Source organism: Lutra lutra, chromosome 1 (genome assembly GCF_902655055.1).
Source record: "Lutra lutra chromosome 1, mLutLut1.2, whole genome shotgun sequence".
Taxonomy (NCBI): Eukaryota; Metazoa; Chordata; class Mammalia; order Carnivora; family Mustelidae; genus Lutra; species Lutra lutra.
Genome location: NC_062278.1, coordinates 215,812,022 through 215,827,694, shown reverse-complemented (window position 1 = coordinate 215,827,694; position 15,673 = coordinate 215,812,022). Strand labels below are relative to the sequence as shown.

The 15,673-nt window shown below is 51.8% G+C and overlaps 1 protein-coding gene across 4 annotated transcripts in view; it reads left to right on the top strand.

The window, feature by feature from the left end:
- Positions 1 to 11,909: 11,909 nt before the first annotated feature.
- Positions 11,910 to 15,673, top strand: part of ILF3 (interleukin enhancer binding factor 3) — a 28,086-nt gene continuing 24,322 nt past the window's right edge. For 3 of the 4 annotated variants that reach the window (XM_047702543.1, XM_047702534.1, XM_047702550.1), the window contains exon 1: positions 11,910 to 12,061. The gene's annotated coding sequence lies outside the window, so the exon portion shown is untranslated. The remainder of the gene's footprint in view (positions 12,062 to 15,673) is intronic. The other variant, XM_047702561.1, reaches the window with a different exon arrangement.

The window sequence follows — 15,673 nt, the reverse complement described above, 5'->3', positions numbered from 1 at the left end:
ACGGCTGAGATGGGGCCAGCTGAGGCGTGCCTTCTGTCGTTCCTGCCTAGGGTCCCCTCCCTGCGGAGCCTGGCTGGGGTGGGAGTGGTGTGGCCAGGTGGGAGTGGCTCCTGGCATGGAGGCCACAGGTGAGACCACAGCAGGGGTGTCGTGGAAGGAGAGGGAGTAGTGAGTCTGTCGGGGGAGGGCTGTGGGGAGCAGGGAGCGGACGGGTGTGGACAGACCAGAGCCTGAGGGAGGGGTCCAGTAATAGCTGCTTAATGGAAACCTGCTGGCCGGCCGGCAGAGCCAGGCCCAGTTTCCCCCCTCCTTCTGCCAGTTACTGACACAGCTCTCTTTGTAAGAGAATGAGCCGCTAAATCCACCCAAGGGACACTATCAGGGGAGGGGTTGGGGGCAGATGCTGTGGACACACTGGGCCCCACCCCGTCACCTCACCTTGAGGGTCCTTTTGCCAAATTTGTTGAACTCTGGGGACCTGGTCTCCCGGTTCCCCCTTCGCCATATCCCCGGGCCCCTGACTTCATGTCCTTGCTCATCGGCACCACGGCAGCATCCCAGAGAGGGAGGAAACCCAGCCTGGGGTCCCAGTCTCCTGTGCCTGCTGCCAGCCCTCAGCAAACACCTCCCCACCCCGTTCTGTCTGCACACTCTTGCGTGTTAAATGCATTCCAACCACTAATAAAGTGCCTATTGTACAGAGCCTGGGCCTGGAGTGTTTGTGGAGGGAGTAGGAGGCTGGGGGGGGGGGGGGACCCCAGCTCTGACTGCCCCAGGATTGGGTGTCTGAGCTGGGGCGAGTCTCCTGGCTGGTGGGGAAGGAAGCATGGCAGGAAGCCCTCGGCCTGCAGGGCCCCATCTCTGCCTGAGTCTCACCATGTAGGCTGCTCAGGTTTCTCCTGAACAAAATGCCCTTTATTAGGGTCTGATTCCCAGACTCCGGAAGGCAGCGACAGCCTGTCCACCTCCCGCCCACCTCAGTCTTGTGACCTGGACACATGCTTTCAGGCCTGCTTTGTCCCCAGGCCCAGGCACCTGGGGGGTCCACAGTCCAGTCCAGCCTCTTTGAACCTGCAAAGCTGGGCCCTGCCCCGTTGCCTGGAGGCTTGGTGCTGCCCCCTGCTGTCGCTATCTGTCATTGTCACTGCTGGGTGACCATGGGTTTCACTGCCTTTCTCTGCATCCCTGCCCTAGGAATGTTTTCTTAAATGGCCACCATTTCTTGAGTACTCCCTACGCATACCACATATGCCACTTTTATTACTCCCCTCAATAATTGAGGCTGGGAGGTTGGGTTACATTCCTGAAGGTCGCTCAGTGGGAGAGTGGCTTAGAAAGCACTCTGGTCTCCTGGACTCCAAGCCCTCCCAGCTACCCTGTACCAACCCCAGAGAATGTCGCCTCCGATTATCTGAGTTTGTTCCTTTCCTTATCCCCAGTTCCTCTTAGCTCCGCCTCCAAAATACCTCCCAAACCTACCCACTTCTTCCCCTATCTTCAGCTCCCAGCCCCCATTATCACCCACCTGAACCAGCACAGTCCCTTGCCCAGGTCCCTGGCTCCCGCCATCCCCTCCCCTCCTCCACAGTTCCTGACACAGGTGTGAAAGGGGGCTTGTGAACATTCCAGTGAGTTCACACTACTTTTCTGTTCAAGAACCCTCCATGGCTCCCACCTTATTCAGCGTAGTAGCCGAAGTCTTCACTGCAGCCCTTGAGGTCCTGCCCCTTCTGCCCCGTCGGCTCCCCCTTATGCCTGAAATGCTCCCCACCTGGCTCTTTGGCTAGCTCCTTGGCCTTTGGCTTTCAGCTCAGGGATCACCTCCTCCAGGAAGCCTTCTGGGCTCATCGAAGACTGGCTCCTCTTGGTGACGACCACACATCACACTCTTTATTTTTCTCAAGGCACTTGTCACAACCTGCAAGTATTTATTTGTGTTTTCACTTCATAATTGTCAGCCTCCCCACCCAGCATGTCAGCTCAGAGGGGATCCAGATCTGGCTGCCTTTTTTTTTCTTTTTTCTTTTATCTTTTTTCTTTTTTTTTAAAACCACCTTATCCCAGAGCAGGACGGAGTGCGTGGTACACAGCAGGCCCTCCGTGTACAGGCACAGAACAGCTGAGGGACTGCAGAGAGCTTAGCACAGTGCCTGGCCTGGGCGAAGTGCAGTGCGAACCACTGTTACTGGTGTATTAGCTTATGCCAGCGTTTAAGTTCCCAGTCTCCATGCACTCTCAAAACTCTTCGGCTGCCGCATGCAGAGACTGTACCATACAAAACAGAAGCAGGAAGACCAATGAGGAGGTTACCACAGGGGCGCCTGGCTGGCTGAGTCAGTAGAACCTGTGACTCTTGGTTTCAGGGTCATGAGTTTGAGCTCCTGGGTTGGGTGTGGAGCCTACTTTTTAAAAAAAGGTGGTTATTTTTGTTTTTTGTTTTTTTTAAAACTTGCTTATTTATTTATTTGACAGATAGAGATCACAAGTAGGCAGAGAGGCAGGCAGAGAGAGAGAGACAGGAGGAAGCAGGCTCCCTGCTAAGCAGAGAGCCCGACTCGGGGCTCGATCCCAGCACCCTGGAAGATGACCTGAGCCGAAGGCAGAGGCTGCAGCCGACTGAGCCACCCAGGCGCCCCTTGTTTTTGTTTTTAAAAGGTTTTATTTGATGGCGAGAGACAGAATAGAAGCAGGGGGAGTGTGAGAGGGAGAAGCAGGCTTCTTCCTGAGCAGAGAGCCTGATGCGGAGCTCAATCCCAGGACCCTGAGATCATGACCTGAGCCGAAGGTGGAAGCTTAACCCACTGAGCCACCCACACACCTCCCCCCACCCGAAAAGATTTTTTAAAAAAAGTTGTTGGTTGGGCGTCTGTCTTCTGGGCTCAGGTCACGATCTTGGGGCCCTGGGATGGACCCCATGTAGCCTCCCTGCTCAGTGGGGAGTTTGCTTCTCCCTCTGCCCCTCCCCCATGCTTACGTGTGTTAGTGCATGCTGGAATCTTTAAAAAATTTAAATTTAAAAAAAGGTTACTGCACTTATCTGGGCACGTGCTGCTGGTGGACGACTCAGGTGGTCTTGGTGAAGATGATGAAAAGTGTGCAGATTTTGCACGTCATTTGAAGATGGAGCTCGACTTGTTTGACTGCACATGCAAGAGAGAGGAAGGAGGAGGAAGCAGGACTGAGGGGGTCAAGCTCAGAGTCCTGCAAAGGGCACCTGTTACCTGAGCCTGCAGGGAGCTGGAGAGGATAAGTGACTTCTCAGAGCAGTCCTGAACTGGACTAAAGGTAGCCCAGGAGCTTATAATCCCAGGTACGTCTGACTCTCGTGGGTACAGAGGCAAAGTGTCTGTGCGTGACAGTGTTGGCGTCGTGGTCCCGAGCCCAGGGTAGTTCTCTGAAGAAAAGCTGGTGGGCAGGCAGCCGTGGAAAAGCCCGCAAAGCCCAGGCAAAGGCACGATCTAGCAGAGCTGAAGGGATCCGGGCAGGTCGGTGTATTTTGGAACTCCTTTATACAAAATCTCCAAGGGAAGCGGTGACGTAGGTGGCTGGATGTGTCGGGACTTCACAGGAGAATCCCAGGCTGGAGGCATTTAATCGGGAATGTTAGTGTTTTGATGGTCTTTGAGGTCGTGGGGCTGGCTGAGATTACCTGGGGAGTTAAGTGTCCGGAGAGGTGAGGTCTGAGCTCCGGGGAAAAGGAAAAAAAAAGAATTTAGGGGACTTAGGGGAGAGCCAGAGAGCGGTGGCCTCTGGAGCTGAAGGCAGGAAGTGTGGGCACAAGCACTCCTGGCTTTAGTGTGGGAGCAACTGAATGGAACGACTATTTTCTAGTGCAGGAAGAAAGGACGTCAGCGGAGGGCAGAGCGTGTGATGTTGGAAGCTGTAATAAGGTGTGAAAATTGGGAGAACACTGCATGAATGAGCAATGTTAGGACTGTGGGTTTTTTTTCTTCCTCCCCCAAACTCACAAGGTGGGAGATGCAGGCAGAGGGTGGATTTAGTTCGGGCTTGACAAAAAGACACAAGGGCTTGAGGGTATGTGCCGGGGGAGATGTGGGAGGCATGCTAGCTTTCTGCTGTCCAAAAACCCACCCACAGCTTTCAAAGCACTCGGGGTGAAAGCCAAGGTCTCCATGTGGGTCTCCCAGAGCCCTGAAGGACCTATCCACCCTTTCTTGGATGGCCCTCCTCCCGACTCCCAACCTGGCCCCCTTTCCAGCCCCTCGGACCTCTTTGCTGTTCCTTCCACAAGCACCGCCAACCTCTGGGACTCTGCTGCTTGACTCAAAATTGCACCTGCCCCAGCCCCACATCACCGCTGTGCTGCTTTATCTTCACCCACCGCACTCGCCTCTGCTTTATTATCACCTGCCTCCCCAGCTAGGTCAGCTCCACGAGCGCAGCAGGGCCCTGGGATGGTTCGTTAACTGTGTCTCCAGCAGCAGCTCCGTGCTGCACAGCTCAAGGCCAGCTCCTCCCACCTTCCCAGATGGTCTGTGTCACCAGCGGGCTACACGCAAGCTCTTTTTCTGCTCTGGTTGGCCAGCATTGTCTTCTGCCATTCGCAGCTAGGAGAGATACCAATCCAGAATACTTGAAGGGGTGTTGCCAGCCTAGAGGAGGGACCCCGAGGCCCTAGCGGAGAGGAGGCGAGCAGGCACTGGCATGTGGGCTAGTTAGGAAACAAAGTGGTTCAGGCAACTAACAGATACAAAGAGGTCTTCCAGTTCTGTTACGTTCTGGAACAGGTAAAGCTAATCCTGGGGATGTAACAGGGATTGGCTTGGGACAGCAGAAGGAAGATTCCTGGGTGTTGTGTGTGGTGTGTGTGTGTGGGGGGGAAGTGCCAACGTTCCTTATCGTGATTCGGGTGGTGGTTACACAGATGTATGCTTAAATGATTGTATTGTACCTTCGTTGAAAAAAAAAAGTGCCTCGGGACGCCTGGGTGGCTCAGTTGGTTAAGCAGCTGCCTTTGGCTCAGGTCATGATCCCAGCGCCCTGGGATCGAGTCCCACATCAGGCTCCTTGCTCGTCAGGGAGCCTGCTTCTCCCTCTGCCTCTGCCTGCCATTCTGTCTGCCTGTGCTCGCTCTCTCTCCCTCTCTCTCTCTCTGACAAATAAATAAAATCTTAAAAAAAAAAAATAATCATTTAAAAAAAAAAAAAGTGCCTTAAAGGAAATGGGGAGTTCCTCTTTGGCTGCTGTCCCTAAGGTTGGACTGACTTGGGCACAGTGGAGGCCAGGTGTGGTGGGTGACCCAATCATGCATTTACTCACTGTATCGAGTGCTCCAAGTCAGGGTGAACCAGAACCATGTTCCCTGGTCTGAGTTAACTCTCTGGCAAGGTAGACAGGTAATAACTAAATATGTAACGAGTGGTGATAGACACTCTGAAGAAAAATAAAGCAGGATAATCTGACAGTGCTGTTGGAGAAATGGTGGTGAAGGCAGCTGGAGCACAGAGCTCAGAGAAGTGAGGGAGAGAGCTCGGAACACCTGAGGGAAGAGAGTGTTTCAGGCAGTGGGTATGGCCAGTGCAAAGGCCCTGAGGTGACAGGATGCTTAAAAGAATGGAGGAAGTTGTGAAAGGACAAGTCAAACTGTAGATCCCAGGCTCGCATCCTCCCGGTCCAGCTGCCAGAGCAGAAAGATCTTCTCTTTCTCTGATGACTGGAGGCAAGTCCCAAAGCAGCCTAGTTTTTGGCTAGTTTGGGGGAAACACCATCTCTCCACCAATCGTGGGACCAGGAAAGAAGTGGGGTTTTGATGAGCCAGATCCAAGGCAGAGGCTGGGTGGTGGGAACACAGTGGGTGAGAGGTGGTTCCCCAAGGGAAAACCTTGGTTCTCAGAACAAAGGGGGAATGGGTACCCAGCAGGCCAAAGCCACAGGTAGCCAGCGGCTCTGTGGGATGAGAGCAGGAGCAAGAACTAGAACAGCAGGGACCTGAGGACGGCCAAGAGGGCCCCGGCAGGTGAAGATGATGAACTCTAGGTGGCTGGGCTCCTACATACACTTGGTCCATATGACAGCATTGCCATGCGGCCATACCAATTTTTCTTCCCAAGTCTTAATGTCCTGGGACTCAAATTAATGTGGCCATGATATGGCTCCACGTTCACTCCACCTACTTCTTTTAATGTAAAATATTGCTGGGGTGCCTGGGTGGCTCAGTTGGTGGTGTTGGACTCTCCGGTTTTGTTTGTTAAAGATTTTATTTATTTGACAGAGAGAGAGATCACAAGTAGGCAGAGCAGCAAGCAGAGAGAGAGGGGGAAGTAGAGAGTCCGATGCAGGCCCTAGCCCAGGGCCCTGAGATCATGACCTGAACGGAAGGCAAAGGCTTAACCCATTGAGCCACCCAGGCGCCCCGGACTCTTGCGTTTTGGCTCAGATCATGATCTCAGAGTCATGAGATCAAGCCCTGCATTGGGCTCTGCGCTTTGCAAGAAGTCTGCTTGGGATTTGCTTTCCCTCTCCCTCTGCCCGTCCCCCTGCTCACAAGTGCACAAGCATGTGCGCTTTCTCAAAATAAATATCTACTTTTTTTAAAAAAAGATTTTATTTATTTGACAGAGAGAGACACAACACAAACAGAGGGAGTGGGAGAGGGAGAAGCAGGCTTCCTGCTGAGCAGGGAGCCCAATGTGGGGCTTGATCCTAGGACTTGGGATTATGACCTAAGGTGAAGGCAGACATTTAACGACTGAGCCACTCAGGCGCCCCAATACATTTACTTATAAAATTATATTTATTTTGGGGTGCCTGGGTGGCTCAGTGGATTAAAGCCTCTGCCTTCGGCTCGGGTCATGATCTCAGGGTCCTGGGATCAAGCCCCGCATCAGGCGCTCTGCTCATCAGGGGCCTGCTTCCTCCTCTCTCTCCCTGTCTCTCTGCATACTTGTGATCTCTCTGTGTCAAATATTTGACAGAAACAGAGAGAGTGAATGAGCATGCTAGCATGAACAGGGAGGGGGTGCAGAGGAAAAGGGAGAGAAGCAGACGCCCTGCTAAGCAGGGAATCCCAGGACCCTGAGATCAAGACCTGAGCTGAAGGCAAACACTTATCTGACTGAGCCACCCTGGCGCCCCACAAATAAAATATTTTATTTTTTATTTTTTTAAAGATTTTATTTATTTGACAGAGAGAGATCACAAGCAGGCAGAGAGGCAGGCAGAGAGAGAGGAGGAAGCAGGCTCCCTGCTGAGCAGAGAGCCCAATGCTGGGCTCGATCCCAGGACCCTGAGACCACGACCTGAGCCGAAGGCAGCGGCTTAACCCACTGAGCCACGCAGGCGCCCCTAAAATATTTTAAAAATATATATACTGCTGTAAAATACACATAAAAATTACCACCCCAACCATTGTTAAGTGTGCAGCTCAGTGACATTTACCTTCACCCTTGTACAAGCATCACCACCCTCCACATCCAGGAATTTTCTTCTTCCCAAACGAAAACCGTTCCCATTAACCACAAACTCCCCTACCCACAAGCACCCCCCTTCTACTTCCTGCCTCTGTGACTCTAATTCTTCAAGAGACCTTGCGGGAGTGGAATCATACGGTATTGAGCCTTTTGTGTCTGGCTAATTTCATTTAACGTGACATCCTCTAGGTTCATCCGCATCATAGCATATGTCAGAATTTCCTTCTCTTTTAGGGCTGAATATTTAACATCCCATGGTCTGCATACATCGCAACTTGTTTGTGTGTTCCTCCATTGACAGATGCTTGGGTTCTGTTTCCACCTTTTGGTTACTGTGAGTCATGCTGCTATGAGCAGGGGTATGTAAGCATCGCGAGTCCCTGCTTTCATTTCTGGTGGGCATAGTCTCAGAAGTGGAATTGCTGGATATGTTGTTTAATTTTGGGAGAAAACACCATGTTGCTTTTCTTTTTAAAATATTTATTTATTTATTTGACAGACACAGATCACAAGTAGGCAGAGAGGGAGGAAGGGAAGCGGGCCTCCGGATGAGCAGAGAGCCCCATGCGGGGCTCGATCCCAGGACCCTGGGATCACGACCTGAGCCAAAGGCAGGGGCTTTAACCCACTGAGCCACCCAGACGCCCCTTTGGTTTTTTTTTTTTTTTTTTTAAGATTTTATTTATTTATTTGACAGAGAGAGAGAGAGAGAGATATCACAAGTAGGCAGACAGAGAGGGGAAGCAGGCTCCCCGCCGAGCAGAGAGCCCGATGCCGGGCTCAATCCCAGGACCAAGATCATGACCTGAGCTGAAGGCAGAGGCTTAACCCGCTGAGCCAGCCACCCAGGTGCCCCGCCAAGTTGTCTTCTTGCTCCAACCTTTAGCTGAGCCTTCTTCCTGGTTGGTTTCATTCTGTCAAGTTCTTTCATCAAGGTCTACTCCCTGCCTCCCCTCCCTTTCCCTCCCCTGGTATTTCCCTGGCTTCAAGATTAGAACAAGAGGGGCGCCTGGGTGGCTCAGTGGGTTAAGCCGCTGCCTTCAGCTCAGGTCATGATCTCAGGGTCCTGGGATCAAGTCCCACATCGGGCTCTCTGCTCAGCAGGGAGCCTGCTTCCCTCTCTCTCTCTCTCTGCCTGCCTCTCTGTCTACTTGTGATCTCTCTCTGTCAAATAAACAAATAAAATCTTTAAAAAAAAAAAAAAGATTACAACAAGAGCTTCTCTTGCCCGAGTTCCTTGCCCAGGGCTCAGTGGCTCTGACTGATTTGGGTCCCTCACCCCTAAGCCAATCACTGTGGCCAAGCCATGGGCCTAGTTTCAGAGTATGATATCAGGGACTCATCAATTGAACTCCAGATTGAGCAAGGAAGAAGGGAAGATCCCCAAAGCCCTGTGATCCATCCATGTCCACTTCACTGAAAGGGGAAGAAGGCAACAGGCATGGGTCAAAAAGGATTCAGAGAGAAAAGTTCCTCAGTGTGACTGGGAGTGGGGGTACTGAAATGCAAGAAAGAGGAGGAAGGCAAGCAATGGGCAGCTTGTTCACGAGAACAAAAGTCCCTGATAAAGACAGAACCTGGCTAGGCAGAGGGACTGCAAGAGGAGGGGACAGACCTTACTCTCCAGCTGTTGATGGAGAGGCTGTAGCAGGGACAGGGGGTACACAGCTAGATGACAGGGCATGGCAGGGAAGTCAGAGAATGGTTGTGCATACAGGGGTTGTTAATATGTAGTGGTAAAAAGGCTCAAGGGCAGTCAGTAGTGGAAGACTGGGTCAGGATGGAGATGAAGGAACAAGAGGGGACAGGTGGCACCTTGGGACTTCAATCTTGCATGGCGACCAAGGAGAGAATACAGACAAGGAGCACGATGGATGTGGCTTGTCAGAAGATGGGGCTGAAAACTTATCCTGCCACTCCTGGTGGATGGGGTTGGGGTGGCTCCAGCAGAACATACTTTTTTTTTTTTTTTTTTAACTTTACTTATTTGAGAGAGAAAGCAGGCGAGCGAGCGAGCACGAGCACGCACATGCATGTGAGAGTTGGGAGAGGCACAGAGGGAGGGAATTTTCAAGCAGACTCCCCATGAAGTGTGGAGCCTGACTCCAGGCCTGATCTCAAAATCCATGAGGTCATGGCCTGAGTGGAAACCAAGAGTCAGAAACCCGATGGCACCACCCAGGTGCCCGCAGAACGCACTATCTAACGGAGTCTGGTTTCCTTGACACTTCAACTGCTGTCCAGCAGCTCTTACTACAAAATCGAGGTTGGACAAGCCACCAGTCCTACAGGTTAACAATGAGAACCACACCAGCTTCCCCGGCACTCATTTCGTGCATCCTTAGCAAACAAAGCCTTAAGACTGAAAAATTCTTCAAAGCTGTCCTCGGCCCTCTGTGAAGACTGCAGGTTGATCTAAAGCCTTTGGTTATAACCATGATCCTATCTACCCCTTTCTGAGTTTGGGGCTGTCCTGACAGGGCCTGCCTTGAGAGCCTCAAAAGCAAGTTCTTGAGAAATCTAATCTCTGGCCCCTCCCAAGAACCATCTATGGACTTGGGAAGTCAGAAAACTAGAAAACCTTCCTTGTTCTGCCACTTGGTAGCGCTGTTAGCTTAGTCAAGTTACACCCAGCCCAGCCGTGCCTTGAAGTATGGGGAATGGCTGGTCTCTTAACAGGTTAAAGCCAGTTAACACCTTGCTCATCATGAGGGCCGTAAACAATCTGAATTTACTTTAACTAATTCTACCTGAATGCATTGCCCCTTAATCTTACCAGAACTTTCTTCAGGCTCAAGCTCTATTTAGGAAAGATCTCCAAATACCGGGGGGAAAAAGCAAGATGCAAAATGTCTACCACTTGTGTGAAAAACATCAAAAATAAGTATCTAAGCCTCTCCGTGAATAGAACACAGCTGTAGAGATATACGCAAAGCTTAACACTGGCTGCTAAGAAGTCGAGGCAGATATAGTCCCCTCACACTCTTGAACATTTGACACTTTGTATCAGGTGAACGGATTATCTGCTCAAAACCCTAAATAAAATGTAAATAGAAAAGCAAAGCAGTAGATACAGTATGCACCCATTTCTGTAACATCTTTACATTTTACCTTTTTAATAATAGTTATCATTTTGACGCATTTATTCTGCACACAGAATTGTGCCAAGTGCTTTAAAGAAAAATCGTTACCATTTTGTAGATAAGGAAACGCAGGGTCAAGAGAAGTGGGCTGTTTTTGGTGACACCGAGGGACTCAAACCCAGAGCAGACAGTGGGTTTGCATCCTTAACAAAGGCGCTTACATCCTACATTTTTGCTAGGAAAATCCATTACTATGCCGATAACTCTTGAATGGCTTCTCACTTTCGAGAAGGAAACCTTTTCAGTAAGTCCTTGTTCCAAGTCCCGGCAGTTTCTGAACAACAGCCTCGAACATGACAACGTGCCTAGTAACGACGCCTGTCAAGCGCCAGCTTGATTCTGACACCGGAGGGGAGCGGGGCTGACTTTAGGCAGATTGTATGCACATCGGGAATCTCACGAAACGCCGGGAGGATGCAACAACAACGGGCTTGAAAAGAGAAGGCGCTCGGTCCCCGGTGCCTTTACTTAACAACCCTGAGCTGTGGTTGGCCGAGCGTGTGACCGCAGACCCCGTTCTCCCACGAGCGGGATGTGAATCCTCTAGCGGGGCCTCAATTTCCCTACCTATGAAAGGACTAGAAGATCCCTAGCAGCTCGGTTCTGCCCTTTGGACGCCGGGCCCGGCAGGGCGGCCAGACGCTACACTGCGGGGTTTGCAGAACCAAGGAACTGTAGCGCTCACCGGCGCCGGTCCCGGGGCAGCAACAAGATCTGTCCGGCTGTTGCTGACACCCGCATCTCAGGTCTTCTCCGCCTCTAGCGAGAGACGCAGGAAGAGGGTAAGAAGCCGCGCCAGGTAACCTCGGATAGATGCCGAACCTCCGCGACCGAAATCTTGCCACTTTGAGGATACTCACGTGCCGGGCTCTAAGAGCAGTTTCCGCCAACGTACACTGAGCGACTGGCGTAAGATGGCAGCCGCGCAGGCGCATTAACTCGCAGCAGGGGAGACTCCGCCCCTCGACCTCCGTCACATGGTAATGCCGCTTAAAACCGCCATTAAAAAAAGAGCGGCGACCGCATCACATGACTCAGACCTACCAATACAGCAAAGGGACAGGCCGAAGTCCTTGTCACGTGGCCAAGGAACCCTCGGCGTAAGCCACTATCACATGATCAAGACCTCGAAAAGAGGTGACGTTTCCATGCCACGTGACCAAAAACGCAACGGCTGCGCTCCTGCCACGTGACTGAAGCCCGCCTTATCTCTTTTCGTCGCTCCCTCCCTCCCGGGCTCGGCCTGCGTCGAGCGGCAACGCGGCGGCAGGGGGCGGGGCTCCAGCCGATCACGTGGCCCGCACCTCCCCGGCGCGCGCCCGCCCGCCCGCTCGCCCCCGGCCCCGGCTCCTCCTCCTCCTCTTCTCGCCATTGCAGTTGGACTCAGCAGCCCGGTGCGCACCGCGTGGCTTTTGGGGGGAGACCCCGGCGGGCTGTGGCAGGAGGGCGGTGGCGGCGGTTGCGGTCGGGGAAGGGAACGCCGACAAGGTAAGCGTCAATGTGGCGGCGGCGGGGCCCATTCCCGCCTCTGCCCCTCCCCCCGCCAGTCCTCCCACTCAGCGCGGGCCGGGCTGAGGGGTCGCGGTGACAGGGCCTCAGGCGCCCCGCGCTCCCCGCTTACGCCCGGTTCCCTCGCCCCAGCGCTTGTCTCATTCCTCCCTCGCCAGTCTCGCTCCCGCGCTCGGCCGTTACTCTCCCCCATTGTGCCGAGGAAACAAAATGGCGGCGGCGGCGGCGAGGGCCCGGTGCGCGCGCATCCGCCCCCCCTCGCGGCCCCTCGGCCGGCGGCGGCGCCTCGCGCGGGGGGTGCGCGCGCACCGGGCCCCCCGCCGCCGAGTCCCCCGGGCCCGGCTTTGTCTGTTGCGGCGCCCCGCGCGCACGCGCGCACGTGCCGGGAGCACACACCCCCCTTGGCCGGTAGCATCCTGGCTGGCGCGGCAGGGGCGATCCCCCTCCTCGTTCCTTTTTAGTCTTTGTCCCAGTCCCTTCCCGGGTTCCAGGAGAGTCCCAGGTTCCCGAGGCGGGAAATGTCGCCGCCTTTGTCCTTACATGGCGTGGAGACGCGGACCTCCTCCCAGAAACCCCGTTCCCACGCTGATTGACTAGGAGGCCGTTGTCGGTGCATGGGGTTCCCAAATCTGTAGTCAGCCAGGCCTCCCCAGATCAGGACCCATTCTTGGCGGAGGGTTTAAGCTTTCCCTTTCTTTAGTTCAGGTGTTTCACTGATGATGAATTTTCTCCAGATTGCTTAGGATTTGCATCCTCCCTCAAAATGGTGATCTGGTGCGATATTTGGGTATGCTAAAACTTGCAAGATTGTGACCCAAACATGAGAGCCTAAAACGATTTTCTACGTTATTTTCTCACGTAGTTGAGGGACTGAATTAAAGTTCTGCCCCAGTTAATACTGCGCCTGGATGAGTTATCTGGGATGTACAGTGATCAGCATGCTCTCCCCCAGTTCAGAACTTGCGGGGAGATAAGCCATCTCTTCTCAGTATTTCCAAAATTGATTGACCCGTTGCTTGGGATTCTGCTCAGGGGACATGAAGGGTGAGTAAGGGAGTGCCCATTTCCCTGAGAAGCCTTCCTTTTCAGGACTTAGGTGTTTCAGTGGTCTGAATCTTTTCCCCCATTGCTTAGGATTCTCTCCTCTTTAAAGTGAGTGGCCTGGTGGCAGATTTGGGTTCCATAGGAAAACCTAAGGTGCCACCCAGAGTTGGGACTCAAATTTAGGGCTGCAGACTTTTTTTTTTTTTTTTTTTTTCTCGGAGAGTCGTGGTTGGGAATCTCCGGGGATTGCTCACATTGCTGCCACTATGCTTTGTGTGTGGTCTTATGGGATGTAGGTAACAGCAGCCAGTGAGGCTGTGAATGAAGTGTGGGAACCAGAAACTCAATAACAGCTGGAAAAGAGAAAAACAGGCCCCGGGGTACTGGCAGGTGCTACTGTCTCTAGTCCTGGGGTCTTTCCCCCTGAGCTGTCTGTTGGCCATGTGAGCAGATCCTGAGCCCTGGGATTTGTGAATGGAATCTCTGCAGGCCCTAGTGTTTGGAGTTGATTGGAGGCTGGCAATTACCGCCAGGCTTGGCCTTGCCAGCACCGAGTGCGGGTGTATCAGAGTTTCCCTACTCTCCTAGAACTTGGGCAAGCCTGGGAATCACACACTTTCTGGAGCGGAGTGGTACCTAATCGCTTGCACTTTTTATTTTTTCCTGATTGAACTTGTCTAGTGCCTTTAGGCAAAAATTACTTTCTTTAACTTCTTTTAGTATATTTTAGAGGCTTTTTGTTTCTGTTTTTGTTTTTTGAGGTCCATATTACAGAGAGTGAGGAATCTAAGGCTGTTCTTCCTTTTCTTAAATTCTTCCTGTCAAAAACCTACATTGTCAAGAGCGGCTGCTAATATTTGGATGTCATTGGCGCTCATTTTCATGCTCCCCTGCTTAAGGTCTCCAGGTAGGAACAGGTGGAGTCAGTGATGAGGAAAGAGCTTTCTGTAAGTCTTTAAGCCTCTTCTGTTTGAGTAAGCAGTAGGCTTGTCCGTAGCACGATGTGGGGCTTGGAAATGACTTTCTGAAAAAGGCTTTCTTTATAAGTTTTCTGTGGGGGCTTGGTTGGGTGTCTGCCTTCGGCTCAGGTTGTGATTCTGGGTCTCTGCTGGGTGGGGAGCCTGGTTCTCCCTTTCCCTCCTCCACTACCCCTGCTTGTGCTCTCTTGCTTGTGTTTTCCGTGTCTCTCTCTCTCTCTCTCTCTCTCTCTCTCTCAAATAAATAAATAAATAAATCTTTAAAAAAGGAAAAAAGTTTTCTTTGGGCTGGATCAACTCCCTCTTATTTACCTCTCTCATTCTTCTCCCCAGTTCCTCCTGATTTCACTTTTATGACTCAGAGGAATAATTCCCTTACCCAAGGAACTTGGGTTTATACCTCCTTGGATTTGCCCTCCTTTTACATTTTGTCAGTAAGTTGATGAACCTTGTGCAGTTTCGAACTGTAAATGTCACTATCTGGTATTAAATGCATGTGTGTCTCCCAGAGGGATGACATTTTATCTGAATATTGCTTTGATTGAACCTTCATGGGAGTTAGGATTTTTTTTTTTTTTTTAAGATTTTATTTACTTATTTGACAGAGAGAGATCACAAGTAAGCAGAGAGGCAGGCGGGGGAGGGGGTGGGGGTGGGGGGAAGCAGGCTCCCTGCTCAGCAGGGCTCGATCCCACCTGGGATCATGACCTGAGCTGAAGGCAGAGGCTCTAACCCACTGAGCCACCCAGGAGCTCCGGGAGTTAGGATTTTCCAGGCAATGCGTATTGGGTGCTTTTTATCTTAGCCAAGTCCTGGGAGAAAAAAATTTGATTTCCGTTTCCAGCGAAGGGGTTTGAAACTAAAGGCAGATAGTGGTTTGACAGGAGTCTGCACACAGTGAAGCAGGTTAGGGGCCCTGAAGGGATGAGATTCCTTCAGATTCCTGCTGCAGCACTTGACAGTTCCATCTGAAGTGACCAGCTTCCCTCTCTGCTCTGTTATTTAGGGTAGGGGGGTGCTGACTTCTTGTGGCGCTAGCAGCATTACAGAAACAATATTGAAAGCGGGGTGGACAGGTGTTTGTTAGGGAGCCTTTTCAGTAGACCGACTTGTAAAAATTGTTTCTTGCCATTTTATGCTCTATTAAATGCCTGTGATATTTCCCCAAGGTTGCACTTTATAGGCGATCCCATTATAAATTGTGATTGGAAATTTAGAAGTGACTTTTTTTTTTTTTTAAGATTTTATTTATTTATTTGACAGAGAGAGATCACAAGTAAGCAGAGAGGCAGGCACAGAGAGAGAGGAGGAAGCAGGCTCCCCACTGAGCAGAGAACCCGATGTGGGGCTCGATCCCAGGACCCTGAGATCATGACCTGAGCCGAAGGCAGAGGCTTTAACCCACTGAGCCACCCAGGTGCCCCAGAAGTGACTTTTAACGTCACGTATTTTCACATGTCTTGAGAAAGCAATGTCCAGTTGAAATTTAAGTTTTTTTCTTATTAAGTGTTCATGGAATGAAGAAATTGAAAATGTAGCTGCTAGTTTTAACAAGAAAATGAGTTTGTTG